The 17,785-nt window shown below is 42.8% G+C and overlaps 1 protein-coding gene across 2 annotated transcripts in view; it reads right to left on the bottom strand.

The window, feature by feature from the left end:
- Positions 1-13,446, bottom strand: part of WDR47_1 (WD repeat-containing protein 47) — a 44,064-nt gene extending 30,618 nt beyond the window's left edge. For both annotated transcript variants that reach the window (XM_035730685.2, XM_051212273.1), the window contains exon 1: positions 13,351-13,446. The gene's annotated coding sequence lies outside the window, so the exon portion shown is untranslated. The remainder of the gene's footprint in view (positions 1-13,350) is intronic.
- Positions 13,447-17,785: the final 4,339 nt, after the last annotated feature.

The raw sequence follows: 17,785 nt of genomic DNA, 5'->3' as shown, positions 1-17,785 counted from the left end.
CCAAACAGGACTATGTCATTTGCGTATTCTAAGTCGATAAGTGGACCTCCTGGAAGGAAATCAATACGCGAGAATTCAATCGACGAGAATGTTATTTTCATCAGTAGGTCTGTAATGAAGTTAAACAAAAATGGGGAGAGTGGACAGCCTTGACGGTTAAAGCCCACCGAGCTTTCCGGATTGGTGACGAGATTTCATTAGACATCAACCTACTACGGCCGTTGGGATTTCCAGGGTAAGTTAAGTGACTGAAACGCCCAACTGCTTCACTCCTGCTAATAGTCCAAACGTTGACGAAAACCAGTCGTAATCTTGCATTTAGATGAAGAAACGCATCCCAAACATTGTTGCATTGTTGTTTAAGGGGTCGGCAAACCGACTTTTCTAGGTGTCTTCATCGAAGAGAAATGTGATGTGCATATTCAAAGTCAATAAGTGAATTTCATTATATAAGGTTGATTTCTGACGAATCGGACGAGTGCTATTTCTAAAGGAATGTTCACGGTGGAGTTAAACAAGAATGAGGAATGTGAAAAACCACGAAAAGCTTACCGATTTCGAAAACAGCTTGCCATAAGCTCTGACTCAACAAGTAACTACAGAATCCAAAATACAGAATAATACCCCATGTCAAAAGTCAGTCAGTCAGCTACAACGTAGGACCAGGCACATATGTGCATCGGTCCAGGTTGCCATACCGCATCAGCACAACAAGATGAGCACTGGATTCACAGCAGCGGTTAGGTCAAAGGTGGTAATATATAAGAGAAAGATTGCATGTAGAGATATAGTACAAGAAGAAAGAATTGGTTCGTAGAAAGAAAGATATGAAGTGATTTTAATCTCTTAGTTTAAGGTAAGACAGAGAGTGTATACACCGACGCCATTGTGATCGATTCTGAGCCATGTCACACAGTCTCCAACTATTGGTTACGACAGTCACGCGGACCAAAACCAAGTAGTCTGCATCTACCAACATGGCTCAGACTAGAAGTTAGTGTCTTCAAGCACTGATGCCACGTCTTGGTTTGGCCGCCCCTAACTTTCTTCCAACCATCTCCAATACCGGATAGCATTGCACGTCGTGGTAATCGGTGTTCATGCATACGTAACACGTGGCCCAACCATCTCAGTCGATGAAGATTCATAACCTCATCAACCGATTTTCCATCATTACCTAATACCCTGTGTCTAACCTCACTATTACTTACCCTGTGATCCCAGCAGACGCCAGCAATATTTCTAAGGGATCTGTGGTCAAATACTAGTAGCTTACGAATATCTTCTACTCTTAATGGCCATGTTTCGCTGCCGTAAAGTAAAACAGAACGGACTGCCGCGCAGTATACTCGTCCTTTTATTGATAGACGGATATCTCGCCTTCGCCACAGGTGACGTAAGTTGGCAAAAGCCAAACGAGCTTTTCGAATCCGTGCTGAGATTTCGTCAGACACCAACCCATTAGGGCTGATCAGACTTCCAAGGTAAGTGAAGTTGCCAACGCGTTCGACTACTTCACTCCCTATCCTTAGTTCAGGTGTTGACGCAGACCAGTCCTGAAGCAACAACTTGCATTTAGAGGGAGAGAAGCGAATTCCAAACATTCTGGTATTGTTGCTCAGTGCTACCAAAAGACTCTGCATTTTATCAGCGTCTTCACCAAACAGGACTATGTCATTTGCGTATTCTAAGTCGATAAGTGGACCTCCTGGAAGGAAATCAATACGCGAGAATTCAATCGACGAGAATGTTATTTCCATCAGTAGGTCTGTAATGAAGTTAAACAAAAATGGGGAGAGTGGACAGCCTTGACGGTTAAAGCCCACCGAGCTTTCCGGATTGGTGACGAGATTTCATTAGACATCAACCTACTACGGCCGTTGGGATTTCCAGGGTAAGTTAAGTGACTGAAACGCCCAACTGCTTCACTCCCTGCTAATAGTCCAAACGTTGACGAAAACCAGTCGTAATCTTGCATTTAGATGAAGAAACGCATCCCAAACATTGTTGCATTGTTGTTTAAGGGGGTCGGCAAACCGACTTTTCTAGGTGTCTTCATCGAAGAGAAATGTGATGTGCATATTCAAAGTCAATAAGTGAATTTCATTATATAAGGTTGATTTCTGACGAATCGGACGAGTGCTATTTCTAAAGGAATGTTCACGGTGGAGTTAAACAAGAATGAGGAATGTGAAAAACCACGAAAAGCTTACCGATTTCGAAAACAGCTTGCCATAAGCTCTGACTCAACAAGTAACTACAGAATCCAAAATACAGAATAATACCCCATGTCAAAAGTCAGTCAGTCAGCTACAACGTAGGACCAGGCACATATGTGCATCGGTCCAGGTTGCCATACCGCATCAGCACAACAAGATGAGCACTGGATTCACAGCAGCGGTTAGGTCAAAGGTGGTAATATATAAGAGAAAGATTGCATGTAGAGATATAGTACAAGAAGAAAGAATTGGTTCGTAGAAAGAAAGATATGAAGTGATTTTAATCTCTTAGTTTAAGGTAAGACAGAGAGTGTATACACCGACGCCATTGTGATCGATTCTGAGCCATGTCACACAGTCTCCAACTATTGGTTACGACAGTCACGCGGACCAAAACCAAGTAGTCTGCATCTACCAACATGGCTCAGACTAGAAGTTAGTGTCTTCAAGCACTGATGCCACGTCTTGGTTTGGCCGCCCCTAACTTTCTTCCAACCATCTCCAATACCGGATAGCATTGCACGTCGTGGTAATCGGTGTTCATGCATACGTAACACGTGGCCCAACCATCTCAGTCGATGAAGATTCATAACCTCATCAACCGATTTTCCATCATTACCTAATACCCTGTGTCTAACCTCACTATTACTTACCCTGTGATCCCAGCAGACGCCAGCAATATTTCTAAGGGATCTGTGGTCAAATACTAGTAGCTTACGAATATCTTCTACTCTTAATGGCCATGTTTCGCTGCCGTAAAGTAAAACAGAACGGACTGCCGCGCAGTATACTCGTCCTTTTATTGATAGACGGATATCTCGCCTTCGCCACAGGTGACGTAAGTTGGCAAAAGCCAAACGAGCTTTTCGAATCCGTGCTGAGATTTCGTCAGACACCAACCCATTAGGGCTGATCAGACTTCCAAGGTAAGTGAAGTTGCCAACGCGTTCGACTACTTCACTCCCTATCCTTAGTTCAGGTGTTGACGCAGACCAGTCCTGAAGCAACAACTTGCATTTAGAGGGAGAGAAGCGAATTCCAAACATTCTGGTATTGTTGCTCAGTGCTACCAAAAGACTCTGCATTTTATCAGCGTCTTCACCAAACAGGACTATGTCATTTGCGTATTCTAAGTCGATAAGTGGACCTCCTGGAAGGAAATCAATACGCGAGAATTCAATCGACGAGAATGTTATTTCCATCAGTAGGTCTGTAATGAAGTTAAACAAAAATGGGGAGAGTGGACAGCCTTGACGGTTAAAGCCCACCGAGCTTTCCGGATTGGTGACGAGATTTCATTAGACATCAACCTACTACGGCCGTTGGGATTTCCAGGGTAAGTTAAGTGACTGAAACGCCCAACTGCTTCACTCCCTGCTAATAGTCCAAACGTTGACGAAAACCAGTCGTAATCTTGCATTTAGATGAAGAAACGCATCCCAAACATTGTTGCATTGTTGTTTAAGGGGTCGGCAAACCGACTTTTCTAGGTGTCTTCATCGAAGAGAAATGTGATGTGCATATTCAAAGTCAATAAGTGAATTTCATTATATAAGGTTGATTTCTGACGAATCGGACGAGTGCTATTTCTAAAGGAATGTTCACGGTGGAGTTAAACAAGAATGAGGAATGTGAAAAACCACGAAAAGCTTACCGATTTCGAAAACAGCTTGCCATAAGCTCTGACTCAACAAGTAACTACAGAATCCAAAATACAGAATAATACCCCATGTCAAAAGTCAGTCAGTCAGCTACAACGTAGGACCAGGCACATATGTGCATCGGTCCAGGTTGCCATACCGCATCAGCACAACAAGATGAGCACTGGATTCACAGCAGCGGTTAGGTCAAAGGTGGTAATATATAAGAGAAAGATTGCATGTAGAGATATAGTACAAGAAGAAAGAATTGGTTCGTAGAAAGAAAGATATGAAGTGATTTTAATCTCTTAGTTTAAGGTAAGACAGAGAGTGTATACACCGACGCCATTGTGATCGATTCTGAGCCATGTCACACAGTCTCCAACTATTGGTTACGACAGTCACGCGGACCAAAACCAAGTAGTCTGCATCTACCAACATGGCTCAGACTAGAAGTTAGTGTCTTCAAGCACTGATGCCACGTCTTGGTTTGGCCGCCCCTAACTTTCTTCCAACCATCTCCAATACCGGATAGCATTGCACGTCGTGGTAATCGGTGTTCATGCATACGTAACACGTGGCCCAACCATCTCAGTCGATGAAGATTCATAACCTCATCAACCGATTTTCCATCATTACCTAATACCCTGTGTCTAACCTCACTATTACTTACCCTGTGATCCCAGCAGACGCCAGCAATATTTCTAAGGGATCTGTGGTCAAATACTAGTAGCTTACGAATATCTTCTACTCTTAATGGCCATGTTTCGCTGCCGTAAAGTAAAACAGAACGGACTGCCGCGCAGTATACTCGTCCTTTTATTGATAGACGGATATCTCGCCTTCGCCACAGGTGACGTAAGTTGGCAAAAGCCAAACGAGCTTTTCGAATCCGTGCTGAGATTTCGTCAGACACCAACCCATTAGGGCTGATCAGACTTCCAAGGTAAGTGAAGTTGCCAACGCGTTCGACTACTTCACTCCCTATCCTTAGTTCAGGTGTTGACGCAGACCAGTCCTGAAGCAACAACTTGCATTTAGAGGGAGAGAAGCAAATTCCAAACATTCTGGTATTGTTGCTCAGTGCTACCAAAAGACTCTGCATTTTATCAGCGTCTTCACCAAACAGGACTATGTCATTTGCGTATTCTAAGTCGATAAGTGGACCTCCTGGAAGGAAATCAATACGCGAGAATTCAATCGACGAGAATGTTATTTCCATCAGTAGGTCTGTAATGAAGTTAAACAAAAATGGGGAGAGTGGACAGCCTTGACGGTTAAAGCCCACCGAGCTTTCCGGATTGGTGACGAGATTTCATTAGACATCAACCTACTACGGCCGTTGGGATTTCCAGGGTAAGTTAAGTGACTGAAACGCCCAACTGCTTCACTCCCTGCTAATAGTCCAAACGTTGACGAAAACCAGTCGTAATCTTGCATTTAGATGAAGAAACGCATCCCAAACATTGTTGCATTGTTGTTTAAGGGGGTCGGCAAACCGACTTTTCTAGGTGTCTTCATCGAAGAGAAATGTGATGTGCATATTCAAAGTCAATAAGTGAATTTCATTATATAAGGTTGATTTCTGACGAATCGGACGAGTGCTATTTCTAAAGGAATGTTCACGGTGGAGTTAAACAAGAATGAGGAATGTGAAAAACCACGAAAAGCTTACCGATTTCGAAAACAGCTTGCCATAAGCTCTGACTCAACAAGTAACTACAGAATCCAAAATACAGAATAATACCCCATGTCAAAAGTCAGTCAGTCAGCTACAACGTAGGACCAGGCACATATGTGCATCGGTCCAGGTTGCCATACCGCATCAGCACAACAAGATGAGCACTGGATTCACAGCAGCGGTTAGGTCAAAGGTGGTAATATATAAGAGAAAGATTGCATGTAGAGATATAGTACAAGAAGAAAGAATTGGTTCGTAGAAAGAAAGATATGAAGTGATTTTAATCTCTTAGTTTAAGGTAAGACAGAGAGTGTATACACCGACGCCATTGTGATCGATTCTGAGCCATGTCACACAGTCTCCAACTATTGGTTACGACAGTCACGCGGACCAAAACCAAGTAGTCTGCATCTACCAACATGGCTCAGACTAGAAGTTAGTGTCTTCAAGCACTGATGCCACGTCTTGGTTTGGCCGCCCCTAACTTTCTTCCAACCATCTCCAATACCGGATAGCATTGCACGTCGTGGTAATCGGTGTTCATGCATACGTAACACGTGGCCCAACCATCTCAGTCGATGAAGATTCATAACCTCATCAACCGATTTTCCATCATTACCTAATACCCTGTGTCTAACCTCACTATTACTTACCCTGTGATCCCAGCAGACGCCAGCAATATTTCTAAGGGATCTGTGGTCAAATACTAGTAGCTTACGAATATCTTCTACTCTTAATGGTCATGTTTCGCTGCCGTAAAGTAAAACAGAACGGACTGCCGCGCAGTATACTCGTCCTTTTATTGATAGACGGATATCTCGCCTTCGCCACAGGTGACGTAAGTTGGCAAAAGCCAAACGAGCTTTTCGAATCCGTGCTGAGATTTCGTCAGACACCAACCCATTAGGGCTGATCAGACTTCCAAGGTAAGTGAAGTTGCCAACGCGTTCGACTACTTCACTCCCTATCCTTAGTTCAGGTGTTGACGCAGACCAGTCCTGAAGCAACAACTTGCATTTAGAGGGAGAGAAGCGAATTCCAAACATTCTGGTATTGTTGCTCAGTGCTACCAAAAGACTCTGCATTTTATCAGCGTCTTCACCAAACAGGACTATGTCATTTGCGTATTCTAAGTCGATAAGTGGACCTCCTGGAAGGAAATCAATACGCGAGAATTCAATCGACGAGAATGTTATTTCCATCAGTAGGTCTGTAATGAAGTTAAACAAAAATGGGGAGAGTGGACAGCCTTGACGGTTAAAGCCCACCGAGCTTTCCGGATTGGTGACGAGATTTCATTAGACATCAACCTACTACGGCCGTTGGGATTTCCAGGGTAAGTTAAGTGACTGAAACGCCCAACTGCTTCACTCCCTGCTAATAGTCCAAACGTTGACGAAAACCAGTCGTAATCTTGCATTTAGATGAAGAAACGCATCCCAAACATTGTTGCATTGTTGTTTAAGGGGGTCGGCAAACCGACTTTTCTAGGTGTCTTCATCGAAGAGAAATGTGATGTGCATATTCAAAGTCAATAAGTGAATTTCATTATATAAGGTTGATTTCTGACGAATCGGACGAGTGCTATTTCTAAAGGAATGTTCACGGTGGAGTTAAACAAGAATGAGGAATGTGAAAAACCACGAAAAGCTTACCGATTTCGAAAACAGCTTGCCATAAGCTCTGACTCAACAAGTAACTACAGAATCCAAAATACAGAATAATACCCCATGTCAAAAGTCAGTCAGTCAGCTACAACGTAGGACCAGGCACATATGTGCATCGGTCCAGGTTGCCATACCGCATCAGCACAACAAGATGAGCACTGGATTCACAGCAGCGGTTAGGTCAAAGGTGGTAATATATAAGAGAAAGATTGCATGTAGAGATATAGTACAAGAAGAAAGAATTGGTTCGTAGAAAGAAAGATATGAAGTGATTTTAATCTCTTAGTTTAAGGTAAGACAGAGAGTGTATACACCGACGCCATTGTGATCGATTCTGAGCCATGTCACACAGTCTCCAACTATTGGTTACGACAGTCACGCGGACCAAAACCAAGTAGTCTGCATCTACCAACATGGCTCAGACTAGAAGTTAGTGTCTTCAAGCACTGATGCCACGTCTTGGTTTGGCCGCCCCTAACTTTCTTCCAACCATCTCCAATACCGGATAGCATTGCACGTCGTGGTAATCGGTGTTCATGCATACGTAACACGTGGCCCAACCATCTCAGTCGATGAAGATTCATAACCTCATCAACCGATTTTCCATCATTACCTAATACCCTGTGTCTAACCTCACTATTACTTACCCTGTGATCCCAGCAGACGCCAGCAATATTTCTAAGGGATCTGTGGTCAAATACTAGTAGCTTACGAATATCTTCTACTCTTAATGGTCATGTTTCGCTGCCGTAAAGTAAAACAGAACGGACTGCCGCGCAGTATACTCGTCCTTTTATTGATAGACGGATATCTCGCCTTCGCCACAGGTGACGTAAGTTGGCAAAAGCCAAACGAGCTTTTCGAATCCGTGCTGAGATTTCGTCAGACACCAACCCATTAGGGCTGATCAGACTTCCAAGGTAAGTGAAGTTGCCAACGCGTTCGACTACTTCACTCCCTATCCTTAGTTCAGGTGTTGACGCAGACCAGTCCTGAAGCAACAACTTGCATTTAGAGGGAGAGAAGCGAATTCCAAACATTCTGGTATTGTTGCTCAGTGCTACCAAAAGACTCTGCATTTTATCAGCGTCTTCACCAAACAGGACTATGTCATTTGCGTATTCTAAGTCGATAAGTGGACCTCCTGGATGGAGTTCAATACCCGAGAATTCAGTCGACGAGAAAGTTATTTCCATCAGAAGATCTATGATGAAGTTAAACAAAAATGGGGAAAGTGGACAGCCTTAACGGACACCACTTGAGGTTACAAAAGTAGATGACAGTTCGCCATAAGCTCTGACTCAACTAGTAGTGTTCGAGTAAAGAGCCTTCACAAGGTTTCTGTACTTCTGGGGTACGCCTTTCAATGACAGACACTGCCACAGAATCTCGCGGTCTACCGAGTCAAATGCTGCTTTTAAGTCGAGAAAGACCACCATTGTCGGACGCCGATAAGTATGCCTGTGTTCTAGAATCTGACGAATGGTGAATATGTGGTCGATGCAGCCACGACCAGGTCTGAAGCCAGCTTGAGTCTCTCGTGTTTGCAGTTCACGAGTCTTAGTTAGGCGTCTGATAATTATCGAGGCTAGTATTTTAGATATTATATTAGTTAAACTAATCCCTCTGTGGTTGTCACAGGATGATTTTGACCCTTTCTTATATATTGGGACGATAAGTGATTGTGACCAGTTAGATGGGATAACGTCTAACTCCCAGATCCTAGCTAAAATATTAGTCAACCTAATCGCTAAAATTGGACCACCATCCTTAAAGACCTCTGGAGCCAGTCCATCTGGACCAGCTGCCCTTCCTCGTTTCAGATTAACTATAGCCTTTTGAACTTCAGCAAGAGTTGAGGGACCTACTTCAATGTTCCATTCACACTGTCTGGGAATGGAGGGTAGTTGTAGAGTAGCTGAAGGCCAGTTGAACTGTTCTCTGAAATGTTCCGCCCATCGTTCTAAACGTCTGGACTGACAGCAGATGAGGGTGTCGTCTTTTTCCGAAATAGTCTGACTTACACTTGACTTATTAATTCCAGTTTCTTTTATTAGTCTGTAAAGCTGTCTTGTGTTCCCTATAGTCGCCGCCTTTTCCATCTCTTTTGCTTTCATTGCCCACCACTGCTCACGGTCGTTTCTTAGACTTTTTCTTAACCTAGATCTGATTTGTTGTCGCTCCCCATCATGTTCGGAACCTGATGGGACGAGTTTGCGAGAATCCATCAGTGTGATAGACTTTGAAGAAATCCACTGGTTCTTTGTAACCCTGTGGTTTAAATCACTGATATATGTCACTGCTGTTTCCACAGCTGTTTGTATGGCTTTCCAAGCAACAACTGGGTCAACCTCGTCTTCAAAACTACCTAATCGTGACCTCAATTGTTCCTGGAACCTACTTTTGGTTTCCTCGCTACTCAGTTCGGTTCTAATGGGTCTTTTTACTGTGGCTTTTTCGCGTCCAGTGAGGCGCAAGCAGATGCGTGCCCGTATTAGGGCGTGGTCGGAGTACAAGCAGGTACTCCAGAATGAGCGACAATCTTCTACCGACCCTCTCCAACGATGACTGATGGCAATATAGTCTATTTGAGTCCATCGTTGGTTTGGTGTAGGGGGTCGCCATGTTAGACGATGTCTCTCTTTATGCTTAAAATTTGTGTTTGCTAAAAACAAACGATTGTCTGAGCACAGTTGCAGCAGACGGTCACCATTATCTGTTCGCTGTGCCGGAATGCTAAAATATCCACCTAAATGCCTTTCTGTTTGGTTTAAGCTACCTATCTGAGCATTAAAGTCACCTGATACGAGTACTATGTCTGAGCGTTTAGCTTTCTGAAGAAGTTCAGATAGCTTTCTGTAAAATTCATCTTTCACATCATCTGAGCTGCAGTCAGTGGGAGCGTAGGCAGAAACGACGAAAAGGCAACGACGTGTATCCCTATCCTTCCGAGTTCTTACGGAGCCGTTTAACCGAACAGCACATGGACGACTGTTGACGGGGATCCACTCTAGCAGTGCTTGTTCCGCCCTCATGCTTAGTGCTATGCCTACACCTGCCAGTCCACGAGAACTGGCCATCGGGTCACCAGATACACGGAGGGTGTATCTCGTTGGCTCTCCGTTTTGCCGAGGTGAGGTCAAGTGAATGACCACATTGGAATCCTGTATGCGTGTTTCGGAGACACAGCATACATCAATGGAAAGAGACTCTAGGGTTTTAGCCAAGGAAGCCTGCTGACCGATTTGACATAGGGTGCGTACGTTGAAGGCTCCAATGTGTAGTTTAGAGCGAGGTTTCAGTAGACCTGGGACAGGGTTTTGAGCACTAGAATCGTTGGCTATGGTGACACTTGAGGAGGAAGCCGAAAGAGGAAGTTTAGAGTGGAAAGTCGATGTAGGAGGAATAATAGGAATTGAAGAGGAAGGTTGATTATGAATACAGTGGTCTCGAGTGCTGTTAGAGGTATGAGGGCGGTTATCACTTCCCGGTTGCCCACACCGAAGAAGGGTTCTTCTGGAAGTACCTGAAAAGGAAATTGGATTAGAGGTGGTCTCAGTGACCTGAGAGCGTGACCGCAGTGCCCAAGGGACAACTGCTTGAGGCCGGTCGCGCACGGCCTTTTCGTGGGAGGTTTTTGACGTGTTAGCTCCGTTCTTCAAAGGGCCTTACCGCCGGAGACGGAAATCCGTGAGGTAAGGTGAGGTGTGCATTTTTAGGGTCGACCTTTTCTAACCCCACCCCTCCTTGTGGGAAGGCAGCATCGCCGTCATGCTGGTTGTCTGAAGGAAACACCTTACTGCTGTCACACCTCTGTACAGTCAGCAGTACGACCTCGCCTTCGGACTTTGGGTTTGTTGCTTTTAGTCTTACCGCTCTTCAACCGACCTGTCTGACATGGTAGGACCTTGAGGAACGGCTGTTCCAGCCAGTATAGCTCGGTTGCTTCATCACGATAGGCAAGCCCGACCACCACGTCAAGGTAGCAACAACGGTCGGAAATCGGCAGCCAAACCACTACTAATAATCCCAAATTTTACGAGTAGGATATCAAAATGTCGTCTAAGGCTGCAGTTAGTGGAATGGAACTACATCTAGATGGAATTGCGTGGTATTAATAAAATGAAAAACAGCCATGTAATAGATATGTAAATTTAAACGTATATCTCTGTCGAATTGAATACGTGAAAAAATAACAAGATGTTAACTAATTTTTATTGCACTCGAAATATTTACTAGTGTTGTTTCATGCTGCCTTCTTTGGTTGATAGTTTAAGAATACTTATCAGTAACTACACATCATTATTTCATATGTTGATGCTGATATCAAGATGGTATTACATTTCGCTGCCACATTTCAGGTAATTTTTGACAGGAAATACGGGATATGAGGCAAGATAACATACCATGCTGCACAAATATTCCTACTCCGTTAAACACTGGGGTCAAAGTGAGAAGCTGGATAAGAATTTTTTGAATGATAGGTTTGAACAGTGAAATATTTACAGCGTGATAAAAAGCATATAATTTAAGGCAGACAACGAGAACTTAAGTACACAGGTGGTGGCTAGAACACCTCATATAATGAAAGGAGCTCGCTCAGAGGTTTAGTCATATTAACAGTACTGTAAAAGTGGACTTGGACATGTTTCTTATAGAATACAAAATATTAGAGAACTGATCATCTCAAATACAACTTGCACTCCGTAAAAACACATGAGGGATATCATCGAATATCATTGTCTACTCAGTTAATTCCTAACATTCCACTTAGTGACGTATATTATGACACCCATGCATTGTAGTTATGCGGCGGCTGAACAAATGGTACGAAGATCCGAGGATTAAGTTCTCTATGAATGGAAAATTAATTGCCAAGTTAGCGTGGAAGTATTAGGAGACATCGCAAAAAAGGTTAAAACATAAACAGACTAAGGATTCAATGCAAAAATGACGTCATAATAGGTAATGTGACCGGGGTATGCAATCGAGATATTTGTGGTCAAACGCCCGAACACAGACTTTACCAGCAAACCTATTCTATCGTAAGGTTTGATTTAAATTCTTCGCTTGATGTGATTCAAAAATATGAGGAAACTATAATCCATGGACGACCTTTGAGCGACGGCTAAGTGACCTTGAGAATTTCCGCCTGCTAACTAGGACTAAATGAGGGTTATAAACCTGTGTAAAGAACAAAGATTATGATTTACAATTGATGATTAGAGTTAGGAATTCGATTTAGGGTTTTCATCACGAACTGACACCAGCTAAAATGTCAAAACGCTGTTTAGTAAAACGGATGAGTGTTTTGCGCCAAGGTCTAAGACCCGTTATCTTATGTCTAATTGGTTCGTCCACAAATTAAAGTCTAGCCGCCATAATCAGTAAGGGCACATAAAAAACGGGGTCATGGTCGGTAAACAAAAAGTATTTTTCAAACACTCTAATTCAGGCATATAAATAGAGAATTCTAAGACGTTTGGTGGACATTATTCTTGTATATAGCGGACGGGCTTACAAGAATTTAAAAGAACAAATACTGACTCTCTTCACTTCGTCTACAAAAGTGAACAAAACCCTTTGATATTGCAAAGCTCTTCGAAAAACCAGTTAATGATTTTAGTGAGCTTATATTAACCATCAGCACTTCTAAGATAATTGGTTATGACGAAGTATAATGTAAAGTTTTAGTTAAGGCTTGGTCAACCAAATGTTCCCAGTCATTCGTAAATGTCTTACTCTTGATTTTATATCTGAGTTCCAATATTAGCAAGCGACCTAAGAGGACTGATGATTTACCAGAAGCTCCAAACGCACTTCATTACTTTACGACATACTGTAGGTGGGCAGGGACAAAGAGGTTAGTTGAAGAATGTTGCCTATGGTATTTCCTCTTTATTTTTTAGTTGCTTCTTATATTATCGAGCCAAACTCTAGGAAATACTGAAACTCACTACCATCAGTTTTGTGTAATTTATTTTATTTAATAAAAAATATGAAATTCAGTAAACTTGGTACATATTTGCTGAATAGCATGTTTGTGTGGTTTTAGGACAGTGGTACAGGAAGAGATATTCTACATAGTAATTAGCACAACCCTAATTGAAAAGCTTTGTTTGAAGTAACATTTCTCAACTTACTCCATGAATACATAGTGAGAAGCACAAACATACTACGTACAGCAAACAGCTTCAATAGAAATCAACTGCCCGCGTGTTGAGGCACCAGTTAAAATTCCACACATAGAAAAATAAAATGAAACGTTTTGGTGTATCAATAAGGGGTTGTTTTAATACATTAATTATTTTAAAAGCGATGTTCTGCTTTATAAAAATTAAACGTGGTTATTCTATCAGGTCGTCACTCAGTAAAGCTGTTTATTAATGCATTTGATGGTAGACAATAATATTGAATAATTTTCTGAATTCTTGCTTTAAAACATAGTAGACACTTGTATATATTTAAGCGACTGACCAGATGATGCCCATTCCCGTAATCTTCGTAAAATATGATCGACGGCTTTTGGCTTTACATTGTTCGTTTCCATTTATAACTTGGCAAAAAAAATTTCGTGTTTTGATCGGATAAAATATACGTCTTCATACTTTGTTCATACAGTTATTTTTCGTCCTGATTAATTTTTTCATTCTTGATTGATTTATGTTTACTTGGTATAGAGTTTTCCACTTTTTATTATGAGCAGTTTATCCATTGTTTAAAATATATACGGGATTTTGTTATTATGTGTTATGTTTCAGTTTTGATTTATGTTGGTTCCAGAACCAAACTTTGCTATTGCAGGTCGATACATTCTCCTCGCTCACTTTTCTTTCCAGATATTTTTCAGTGATTTCCATTCAGATGACAAAAATGACATGATGATCTGGGGAGAATTAAACAAGAAGCTTGGACTTCCTAGAATAGAGCCTTTAACTGTCACACAGCTAACTCTGGGGAAGGACTCTAAGCATCAAAATCACCCGAGGCTACTTCGTTTAACATTTAAGAATGCTACCGACGTAGAGGATGTCCTCCAGGCTAGTCATTTGATGAAATCCAATGGGAACGTAGGAATACTGCCAAACATACGTATTCTGAGCGCGATCTCATCTGGAACACCCCTAAAGAATCTCGCGAGAAGTTTTCCGCGGAAAAAATATCATTGTGCAAGGTGTACCGAAAAACTCGGACCCTAGTCAAACAAACTCTGATATTAGGGAATGGAAATTTATCAAGCAATCCTGGAGGCTCAAAAATATGCTGACTCAACATGTGACGAGACTAGTTAAAAGGGACGGAAATTCTAGACCCCGGCTAGTGTGGATAACTTTCTCATCCTCCCATATGGTGGCTACAACTCTGAAAGCATTTCGTGCCAACAGATGTTGGTTGCTAACTTGAATCCATATGCATCCGGGTAAGCCACGTGACGCCAGGATCAATCGCAAAGGCAAATTGGAGCTGACCATTCCATTTTCGGACTGTCTTGATCATAAAAAAAACGTGTAAAGAACAGGGCCTACCAACTTGGCAAACCTCATATAGGTAGGCTTCCTGTCCATTCACGTAAGGCTCATACAGACAAATGAGAAGCTCGCGCGCTTCAAATTGAAAGCATAAACTGCTTATACATGAACGCCACGAGTTTACCAAATAAAATGGATGAGCTACGTGAACTTGACGATGCTAATTAGGCTCATCTGATAGGATATCTGAAACTTGGATATCTTCTCAGTTTACGGACCAGGAGCTAGCAATACCTGGGATGTCTTTGTTTCGCAACGACAGAAATACAGGAATTGGGGTGGATTAGCCTTATACATACGAACCTGCTTGGAGGTACACCAAGTTCACAGCCAAGAGTTTATCGATCTAGATGAAACCGCATGGTGCTTAGTAAGGTTGCCTACTGCTTCGAGGTACGTAGTGGGGGTCATCTACAGGAAGCCCACAGCTGACATCGAGTACGATGGTCGTATGCTGGAAGGCTATCCCTCTCTACTCGTCTCGGTTTCACACACATCCTGATTCTAGGCAACTTTAATCTTCCCAGAGTCAACTTCGCGGATCACACGTATACTGGAGGCGATAACTCAATTGAAGCTCAGTTCTTCAACCTCGTCGATGAATTGGGATTATACAAAAATGTGAGGTCGGCAACTCGTTGGAGAAACAGTCAGACACCTTCGCGCTTAGACTGTGTATTCACAAACGAAGAATTCCTAGTTGACAACCTCTCAATCCTGGCTCCCCTGGGAAAAAGCGATCATGCCGTCATAGACCTCAGTTTTGTCAGCAAAACTAAGCTAAGGTATCCCACCAATAACTCGCGTTGGAATTTTAAAAGGCTGAATATCCCAGCTCTACATGACTATCTACAACAGGTGGATTGGGATGCTCACTCTCAACTTGATGTGGATGCTCATTGGGACTTCTTACTGCACATGCTCTTATGTGCTACAGAGCAGTCAGTTCCTCAAACAGTCCTCAAGAGCTACAAGTAACCTGCGATCATCAAGAACCGCACTATTCTTTTTCTAAGCCGCAAAAGGCACCGTTGAGCAGAATACAAACGAACTGACAACAGCGGCGCGTACAGGCAATACAAACATATAAGGAACATATGCACGAAGGCTATGAGAGGACAGGCTTCAGTACCAGATAAAGCTTATCGATGAATTTGTCTCCAATCCGAAAAACTTATTCCGTCATGCAGCCTCTCTTCGACAAGTCAAAACTAGAGTTTCGCAACTGCTAGGTCCCAATGGCCCGACCGGTAACGACGGCGACGCCGCTGAGCTTTTGGTTGAACAACACTTTCGGACATTTCAACCGATTCAAATTAACTATATTGATGAAAGCTTCATCTGCAACTACGCGGGACTTTCCGAAGTAGACCTAAGCGCTGACTTGATGTTCCGGAAATTGCAGCACTTAAGATTAGATACTTCTCCTGGCCCAGATATGGTTCATCCTGCTATATTGAGAGAAGCAGCCTCAATCCTGGCAACGCCGCTTAGCGTGATGTTTTCACACTCGCTGAGCCGAGGCAAATTACCGGAAAATTGGAAGTTGGCTCACATCACACCAATCTTCAAAGGAGGTCGACGCAATGAACCTTCAAGTTATCGGCCGGTGGCTCTTCTGTCATTACCTTCAAAACTCATGGAGTCCCTGATATGCGACGGTTTAAACGACTATCTACTGTCCTTAAATTTCTTCTCACCCCAACAGCATGGTTTCAGGAAGGGTTACTCTTGTATAACCAACCTGCTGACTGCGGTTGACAGATGGACAAGCATCCTTGATCGCAAGGGAAAGGTTGATATCATTAACCTTGATTTCTCAAAAGCTTTTGATAAGGTTAACCACTTGTGTCTTACGAATAAGCTCAAAGGACTAGGTATCAAACCACATCTAATCGATTGGCTTACTTCATACCTAAAAAATCGACACTTTAAGGTTAGGGTTAATTTCACTTTATCTCAGGCTATGGAATGTCCTAGTGGGGTCCCCCAGGACTCAGTATTAGGGCCTCCTCTCTTCTTGATCCACATAAGTGATCTTCCTCAACAGGTAACGTCAGACTTACTACTTTTAACCGACGACGTGAAACTTCGGAGAGAGATACGCAACCAAGACGATATACAGGCACTTCAGGAGGATCTAACTCTACTTCAAAGTTGGGCAGACGATAACGGACTTACCTTTAACACTTCAAAGTGTAAAGTCGTCCATCTGCGACATGTCGCAGACTTCAGTTACAACTTAGGAAACTCCTCCCTAGTAGTGTCCCGAGTCGAAAAAGATTTAGGAGTCCTGGTACCCTTCAGATTTGAAGTCTTGCGCTAACTGTGACTAAAATGCCTTTCGAACAAACCTTGCACTGGTAACATTGGAGCGCATTTGCGGCCAATCTTACAGTAGAACTCTCAGCATAATCTTCAACAGTTTTATTCGTATCTATTTAAAATACGGAAGCATAGTATTTCCTCCCTCTCTCCAAAAGGATAAGGACACTCTGGAACGCATCGACCGATGAGCCACGAAATCATTTCGGGATTCACTCGCAAGCCTCATGAAGAGTGCCTCTAATCACTTAACCTTTACCCATTTGAGTATAGGCGTCTTAGAAGTAACCTACTAATGGATTATAGTATTCTTAACACTTCTGGACATTCTCTTAAACACCTACTTAAGCTTAGTTCGAATAATAACCTAAGGGGTAACACCCAGAAACTGGAAACACAACATAGCAAGACGGAATGTACACACAACTTCTACTCCTTAAGAGTTGTCAAATGCTGGAATTCGCTGCCGGCCGAGCTAGTCCAAGCGACTTCTCAGGAGTCCTTCAAGAGGCAACTTGACCTATTCTTAAGGACCAAGGACAGCATCACACTATGATTTACCAATTTCTTTTCCTCTTTTTTTGTTAACATACCTAGGTTCTTGCCTGGAGGATTTGGTGATCCCCTGCTACTAGACACGGAAGCCTGTTAAGCGAAAGCTTCTTCTATTCCGTCCACAACCATTTGAACCATTTGAACCATTATTGTAGTTTAGCGGCCGGCG

The sequence above is a fragment of the Schistosoma haematobium genome, chromosome ZW, assembly GCF_000699445.3.
Source record: "Schistosoma haematobium chromosome ZW, whole genome shotgun sequence".
Taxonomy (NCBI): Eukaryota; Metazoa; Platyhelminthes; class Trematoda; order Strigeidida; family Schistosomatidae; genus Schistosoma; species Schistosoma haematobium.
Note: the sequence above shows the minus strand (reverse complement) of the source record. Positions and strands in the feature narration are given on the sequence as shown.